This window comes from Marmota marmota, unplaced genomic scaffold, assembly GCF_001458135.2.
Source record: "Marmota marmota marmota unplaced genomic scaffold, marMar, whole genome shotgun sequence".
NCBI classification, from domain to species: domain Eukaryota; kingdom Metazoa; phylum Chordata; class Mammalia; order Rodentia; family Sciuridae; genus Marmota; species Marmota marmota.
Genome location: NW_026000240.1, coordinates 6,037,166 through 6,045,808, shown reverse-complemented (window position 1 = coordinate 6,045,808; position 8,643 = coordinate 6,037,166). Strand labels below are relative to the sequence as shown.

Below are 8,643 nucleotides of genomic sequence, written 5' to 3'. Positions count from 1 at the left end.
GTCTACCTTGCAGGCGCGGGGGGAGGGGGTGGCTCTGCCTCTCAGCAGGCCGCTGCGCCTGTTCTGCCGGTGGGTCGCAGGCCCGCCTACCTTGCAGGAGTGGTTGGCAGCTCTGCCCCTCCGCGGGCCACTGGGCCTTTTCTGTTGGTGGTCACAGTTCCGCCTACCTGGCAGGCGTGGGGGGTGGGGGGCGGCTCTGCCCCTCAGCAGGCCGCTGGGCCTGCTCTGTGGGTGGTCACAGTTCCGTCTACCTTGCCGGCACTGGTTATTGTTTTTATGAGTCATCAATAACCTGTTGGATAAAAATCCGGTTTGACTATTTGTCTTAGACTTCACAGCGCCCAACTCAACCCTCTGTCTCCTGGCTTACCTTCCATTTTTTTTTTCCCTTGGGAAATCAAACAGCTCCACTTTCTTGCAAAGGCTTCAGGTCAGATAAAGTAGAGTCATGTTCTCAGAATAATAAACGGTCCTGGTCCCAAGCATAACTGGTGAAGAATTAGAAATGTGAAGCTTAAGAACTCTCCTGTTATTGCTGCATTGGGGCTTGATTTTACTTAGAACCACATTACCTTGAGATGTTGTACTCAGTTCTCTTTAGCTCCATTTGGAGTTACAAAACGGTTTGTATCAATCCAGTGGTGCTATCTTCTGTTGGTGTGGGGGATGCCATGTAACCAGAATAGCAAAGGGAGGTGCTTCTGCAATTTGTAATTGTCACCTGGCTGATTTTTTTTTTAACCAAAACTTGAGATGACACCCTGTGTCCCTAAGTTTAACAGACTTTTGGTTAACCTTAATTTAACCTTCAGGATTTTGACCACCCCAATTTATCCATTCATTCATTCATCTCTATGAATTTCCTGGGATATATAAGACCCTACACTATACACTGTGGATGACATGTTGAACAAAACAGACATAGTATCTTCTGTGACAATAATTAGATCTGTGTTTTCAATAGAGATAAGGAAAAAACTTGAAAAATAAACAATCAAAAATTTTAAAAAGCAAAGTAACAATTCCGACCCACTGTGGTAAGAGCTGTAATAAGCCATTACGATTACAAAGTGCCACGGGCATATCCCACAGAAGCACACAGCTGTTGGGACATGCGGGATGTGCCCCAGGGGAAATGATACCTTGGCTTAGACTAGGTACTGGTCTGCTAAAACTGTCACAACAAAGTACCAAAGACTGGGTGACTTAAACAGAAACCTATTTTATTAAACAACAGAAACTTATTTTCTGACAACTCTGGAGGTTGGCAGGCAGAGATCGAGGTGTTGCAGGGTTGGTTTCTTCTGCAGCCTCTGTCCTTGCCTTATCACCCCTCTGCTCCCTGTGTCCTCACATGGTCTTCCCCTGGTGTATTGGTGCCCTGATTTCCTCTTCTTTTTTTTTCCACATCAGACGGGTAATGTGCCCATGTCGTAACAAGGTTTAGAGGGAGGCACATCTCACACAATAGCGTGAACACCCAATCATCACGCGTATGAACCCAAGGATCTGATTTCCTCTTCTTGGGTGGACATCAGTCGTATTGTATTAAGGTCCACCCTAACGGTCTCATTTTAATTTAATCACCTCTTTTAAGACCCCCACCTCCAAATACAGCCCCACTCTGAGGGGGCAAGGGCTTTGGGGGACACAATTCAGCCATAATAGGCCTAAAGGAGAAAAAAAAAAAAGCACCCGCCAAGCAAATGGAAGCTCAGGGAAGTGTTCCACCATGAGCTAGAGGCAAGGGGAGAGAGCCCCAGAAGAACTTGACAGGAGCCAAATCAGAAAGGGTTTGTTGCTGCATTAAAGAGTGAGAACTGTGTCCTAAGCATTTTAATTTAGAAAACGATATGATCAGATTTGCTTTTGAGAAGGAATATTTGGGATTGTTGTGTGAAGAATGAATTGAAGAGGGGAAAGGCCGAAGGGAAGGCTAGGGGAAGCTCTTGCTTTTATTCAAGGGAGAGAGAACCCTGGCCTGAACCTAGGATATGCAGGACAGACTTAGAGAAGGGCATGGAGCTACTTTCTTCAATATCTGGAATGAAAGAAGATGGAAAGGCTTTACCAGTTTCCAGAATTTCCTTCCCAATGATGACTTGTGTTCAATTGCAGGTTGCTCCCGACTGTCCCAAACATGACACGTTTGGGGAGGAAGGGCTTAACTTTTTTAGGTTATATAATAATTGTAAATTGTTCTGCTTCCTATTACACACCACACATGTCAAATGAGGTTAACCTGGTATTTGCAAAAAAAATATAAAATCATTTCATAAATATTTATTTATCTTCTGTAGCTTCTGCTTATTTATTTTTTTAAAATACCATTGGTTTGGGTACATGAATGTGGCCCAAATTTCTGGCTTATCCAGAAACATTTCTTAAACCTTCTCTACCTTGATTTCCTCATTTTCTGAAAATAAAGTGGCATTATAACTTAGGATCAAAGTTATCATGAAGAATTAAATAAAATATAAATACTGGGAAGAAGAAGAAGAGGAGGAGGAGGGGGAGGAGGAGGAAGAGGAGAATGGAGAGGGGAGGGGGAAGCAGGAGGGAGGGGAAGGGAGGAGGAAGAGCTGATGTAACTGACAAGAGGTGGTGGTTACTGGACCAGGAAAGGAAGAGTGGAGACCACTCTTCCATGTGACTTAGGAAGTGGGTGGAACAAGACACACAACATGGAAGGAGGCCAAGAAGAAGTGTGGAAAAAGATGAGGAGTCTTTCAGTAGAAGACCCTGCAACAGAGAGAGCACCCAACATTGCCTCTTAAGATCACATTTTATATTAAGGAAGGAAAGAAGGAAAAAGTACTTAGATATTTTTTAGCCTGGTTTGGTTATAAGGAGACATTTTATCTCATCAATTTCAAATTAATTCAAAACTTCAAATACATTCTTCTGTCCTGTCTTATTCCATTCCTTCTTTGCATTTTTAGATCCTTCAAGACGCAACTGAGGATGCAAAATGTGAGGATAACTGCTGTAGTTTCAAGATATCTACAAATGAAAATATGACTAGTTTTGATTTTTGCAAATATATATATATATGCTACACACACACATACACACACACACCACAATCCATACCTTTTCTGAATCAATACATTCATTTTCCATGTAATTTTCACAACTCTGTGGATATTTTTATTTCCATTTTACAGACCAGAAAACCAGTGCTGTGAAAGGTGAAATAACTTGCCCAGGGTTACATGGCCACATAGCACCTTGAACTCAGCCATCTCCAACTACAAAGCCCATGCTATTAACTACAGTGCTATATACCTGCAGCAAGCCCTTTCTTAGGAACAGAAATGAATTTAAACCTATCCCATAAAAATTTTCTTTCTCTGTGTGCATATACTGAGGATTAAAGCCAGGGCCTCATGAATGCTAAACATGGGTTCTTCTTGCCTTTTTCATATCTCTTTTACTCAAAACCAACTAAGTTTCCTTAGGAAAAACATCCAACAAGCTTGAGCTCCATTTTTAATACAATGTGAATAATGCTCTGGAGTAGTGCAACCTAGCAGCCCTATAACTGTGCTGGTTTGGATCAAATACCAGGCTGTAGGCTTAAATTCACAATAGTAGACTGGTTACAAATACCTCACTATAAGGACAACTAAATCAAACTGCCAAAGCATTTGCACCAGCCCTTGGCCAGCATGCAGAGAAACCGGAGCCCAGATGATTATCAGGGAACATAATAACCTTGATCTCCTAGCTTCCCAGTGTTTCCTTTATTTTGTAGTTTTAAGAGAAGACCATTTAAACTCGTAGCTAAGTCTTATTTTCCGTCTTTCAATTAACAAGCACTGTGAACCTTAGCTGATTCTGTTTCTTCAACTGTGAAACAGAAAACTTGACCTTGACATGCTCATCCAGTGACCTTCAAGGACTCCAGAAGTCCAAATGGGGTAGCTGTCACTTTCTCCCGGAAGGAAGTTGTGAGGTCTATGAATTTGCTCACATATTTTCTGGGCAGCTGTTGTGTTTTATAATTTAGGAAATACAATACGATGTGCTTGATAAGCAGCAGATATGATAGCTCACAGGTAAGACAACAGCCTCTGCCAAGGAGGAGACTACAATCAGACCCTGAGAAAATGAACAGAAAGCATACATGCAACATGAGTAATAGGAATAGGTAGTGCAAACCCAGAGCTGAGGGGGACCAGAAAAGGCTCTGGGTGGTAACAATTTTTGAAAGCAGGACTAGATGTAGATTGATGGAGAGAAAGAAGTGTGACATTCTTATCGAGGGGTATTGTACGTACAAGGGGATGGAAGCAAAAGTGAATCTGAGGCAACATCTTTTTTTTTTTTAAGTGTATGAGAATGAGTTTGGCTTTCAGGAGGAACTAGAAAGATGGGGCCCAGCTAGGAGGCATGAGCAATAAGCAAGTCATGGTGTGAAAGATGGATGGGACGGTACCTGTGAAACCAGCAAGGAAGGGCGAATCAAAAGGCCTTGTGAAATCTCAACTCTTAGCATGTTTGAGCAATTCCTGGCAAGATTGCCCCTGGGTTTCTGTGCAATTAATTTCAAGTTGGAGGCTTCAGCATCTCAGAAGTATTATGCCAAGACTTCCTTTATTCTTTCAATGTAAGGTTTGGGTTGTTAATACTCCATGTCAGTCTTTAGAAGGCCTTGTCTAAAAAATGCAATGTTTCCAGAGAACACTGGATACAAAATGAGAGAAGTTATAAAATTTAATTCTGTCTTTATTTTTCCTCAGGTGGTTGGGTCAGTGCAGGGCAAAAGGAATATCAGAAAGGTTAAAATGGAAATGGCACACAAGGTAATAGCATTCTACAAGCTGTGGAGAAATATCAGCTTGCACCTTTAAAAATGTGTTTATTTTATTTTAATTGACATATAATAATTGTACATATTTCTGGGGATACCTTGCTTTTGATTGACAAAATGATGGTCCTGTTGCCACCATCTGTCCCCTGTTGATTAAATAGCTTCATCTACCTTGGTACAGAATCCTTGGTACAGTTAGGATTGGGAGCAGGGCATTGGGCTAGGACAAACAGTTTAATGACTGGCACATTAATGGTCCCATTGTAGTATATGCTGGATATACCACAACAAAAATCCAGAATCAACCTGTGTCTATCTCAGTATGAATAGATCATATTGCCAACACCTGCCTCAGCATTTGCCATGGATTTCTTTCATGTATTTTCTCTTTGTAGAAATGGCTTCCACTAACAATAGACTGGTCTTCCAGATTTCTACTTTCTCACCTCCCGGCTGCCTCTATAAGCTTGGGACACGAACATTTGAAGCTACTGGGCTTCCAAATTTAATGCACACAAAAATCACCAAGAGAGAGCTTTCTGATTTTTTGAAATGCAGATTCTAGGGCCTGCTCTTAACAGTACTTCTACTTTAATAAACCTGGGATAGGGTTCAGGAATCTGCATTGAACTGGCATCCCAAGTAATTCTGGTGTAGATGGTCCCCAGACCACATTACCAGAGCACTTTTAAGTTCATCCAGCAACATAATTGATTCACGTCAAAGCCAAACTCATAAATGAACATTTATCAAGACTTGAGAGGATTTGCCCAAGGTTTGCCAAGTGTTTGGCCTGTTCTTCCTAGAGCTTAAGCTGACACAGAACCATGCTGGGAGGTGCCTATGACACACTGTGAGTGTCTGGAAGAGAGAATTTTCTTCTTAGGAACAGGAGCAACAACGTAGCTTGCATAATTATTACTCCACCCTGGCATTTTTTATTAGTCATAAAAATTGACTGTGCCAGCTTCAGTATTGTCAGGTTGCTTGATGAGTATCCCGGGTAAGTGGATTCCTTGTTCTGCCCTCAAAGAGCAAAAACACAACTCAGTTCACAGACCACACTACTGAGCCAAAGTCTGAATGGCCCCTGAGTGCCCAGAAGTATCTCTGCCTTATTTTCAGAGTTCCCCCCGACCAGTGGCATTATTGATACTACAGGTTCCTTTGTCCTGTGGAGAAGAAGAAGGGAAATAATTGCTGCTACACTCATGCCAACCTAAATAACAAACAGAAAGATTCTCCAAAGATTAATAAGGTAGTAGTTTTGCTGTGGGAATGCCATAGTATACTTCATGCATATTCAAGGAGGTTTGGGCAAGAGGGTGTTTTTAAAGGCAAAATGGAAAGAATTACATAAGTTATTTTGAAACAATAATCCTTGGCTATAAGGATCAATAACAAGAGTGGTGTTAGTCAGGGTTAGACAGGCAGTTGTTGGGTAGACCTCCCTGCAGAAGTATTTTCTGGGTGAGGTTGCAGTGGCCTTTGTGCAAGGTTGTGGTTCTGGCAAAGTCTTCTGGGAATAATTATACTTTATCAGGCATAAGCATGAGATCCCACCCCTTGTAGCCTCCCAGCTTTGTTTATTTCTTTGTTTAGGGTTTGACAGAAGTGACTCCATTTTGATTCTGACAGCTTTCACACTTTGAAGGAAGAAAAGCTATGGGTTGTTGACATTTTTACTCTTGAAAGATGTGTTTGATACCTTACTTCTACAGATTTCCCAACTACGTTCCCATACCTTCGTCTTCTGGGACTCATTCATTGTCCGAGGCACAGCCCCAAGACTTCTTTGCTTTAGCTGTGTTACTCCTGTTTTCAGTCTCAGCACATCTGCACAAGCCTCGTTGAATTTAGCCAAATCTGGGACCATAAAAGCAGTTGTGAGTTAAATGACCTCTTGACATCCTAATCCCAGCCTTCCTCCCCTTAGTGTTCTCCACCCCAAACTCACTGCAAGGTTCTAACCTCTAACTGACAGAGGCTCATAACTCGCTTGGGGAGAGTTTCTTGGAGTCTCACTGCCTGCCCATTATTGGCAACCCCAGTGAAAACCAGAGCCCTCTGCAGTCAGAAAAATTCTTTCTTTTTCTTGCTTTGACTACAATCTTTGTTATTTTCTACAATAGGAAGGTTTGTCTTGCAGTTTCAAGAATTTCCCATGATCAAAAAAGTCAAAACTGTCCAGGAAATTCCAAGTGGCTAAATGCCATGAGCTCAATTATCAAGATGTGATTGGCTGAGAGACATAAGTTCATGTGTATATTATATTTTAAGAAAAATAACTACCAGCTCAATGAAGGAGAATCATTCAACAAGATTTAATGTACAGACCAATCTCTAAATTGTGTGTTTGAATAGGGTAATCAAGAAAAAATTTTAAGTAAATGTAAATATCTGGGAATGACTAGATATATTTTTTGTTAAGCTCTCAACTCTTCTATGGAACTCCTTAACCCAACATTGTTTTCCCACATTATAAAACTATCTCCTCCCTTGTTCAACAACTTCTAAATTGTCAGATTGGCCAACTTTAGAATGTGGAAATGAAGCACCTCCTTGGAGTACGTGGAAGTAGAATTAGATGCCTGTGGTTTAACAAAGTCAGAACAAGTTTTTGAATCAAGGAAACACCTACCGCACATGAAAAATGGTAAAGTGATCACCTACCCAGGGCAATTCATACAAACAAATGAACTTCTCAAATCATATTTACTTACCTCATGCATAAAATTTCACCATCGTATTTCTTCATGGCAAAGCATTTACTTCAGGCAAAATATAAATATCCATGGGATTTTTCATTTGTGTCATGTTGTGAAAGATTTGCAGATTCTTTCCTAAGCATCAATGTTAATTGATGAGCTTGGTGACACCTAAGAGAACTGGGGAAGATAGAAATCTGACAGCCTTCCAACTTTGTCTTCAACAGTCCCCAAATCTATACCTGGTTACAAGCCTAGAATGTAATGCCTTCACCCATAGAAGAACTATATCCGCAATGGCAATGTGTTCTCAGGTGTCCATGAAGGACAAATGTAGGAACTATATGCTATTTCCTTCCACATGCCTTACTCTGGGTCTAGGTTTCCTTGGCAAGAGCCTTGAAATTTGCCTCCTTTCCCCTTTTTCTCTTGGCTTATCAGGCCCTGACAGGGGAGAGGAAAGATACTTAATAGTACTAAGTAAGTAGAGCTACACTTATATAGTTAATTTATTTTTAACAAAGGCATTGATAAAATTCAATACAAGCCAGGCACAGTGGCACCTGTCTGTAATCCCAGTGGCTTGGAAGGCTGAGGTAGGAGGATGGCGAGTTCAAAGCCAGCCTCAGCAATAGTGAGGTGATAAGCAATTCAGTGAGACCCTGTCTGTAAATAAAATACAAAATAGGGCTGGGGATGTGGCTCAGTGGTCAACTGCTCCTGAGCTTAATCCCTGGTATCCCCCAAAAAAATTCAATATGAAAGAAAAGATTTTGTTTTGTTTTGTTTTGTATTTTTCAGTAATGTTGGAGCAAGTAGCTATCTGTAAGGAAAAGAAAGAAAAAAAAAACTTGACTTCGCTAGTCCCACATTCCAACCTACACAACATACAGAAATAAATTCAAGATGGGTCATGTATTTAAATGTAAAGGGAAGGCAATTTTGTGTGTGTGTATGTGTATGCACGTGTATGTGTGGTGCTGGGGATTGATTCCAGGGTCTCAAACATGCTAGGTAAGCACTCTACCACTGAGCTAATCCCCAAACTGGCAGATATCTTTAAAAATATGTCATAGGCACTAACTATAAGAAAAAAAAATGCATTTCATCAAAATTAGA

At 41.1% G+C, this 8,643-nt stretch overlaps 1 long non-coding RNA gene and 1 other non-coding gene across 2 annotated transcripts; both read right to left on the bottom strand.

Moving 5' to 3' along the window:
• Positions 1-1,407: 1,407 nt before the first annotated feature.
• LOC125613674 lies at positions 1,408-1,509 on the bottom strand. Its single transcript, XR_007344235.1, has one exon. It is a non-coding gene; the product is annotated as a small nucleolar RNA U13 (small nucleolar RNA).
• A 2,921-nt stretch (positions 1,510-4,430) lies between these two features.
• On the bottom strand, positions 4,431-8,078 carry LOC125613572. Its single transcript, XR_007344126.1, has 3 exons — positions 7,540-8,078; positions 6,561-6,682; positions 4,431-5,988 (listed from the first exon to the last, which is right to left on the bottom strand). It is a non-coding gene; the product is annotated as an uncharacterized LOC125613572 (long non-coding RNA).
• Between the last annotated feature and the right edge of the window lie 565 nt (positions 8,079-8,643).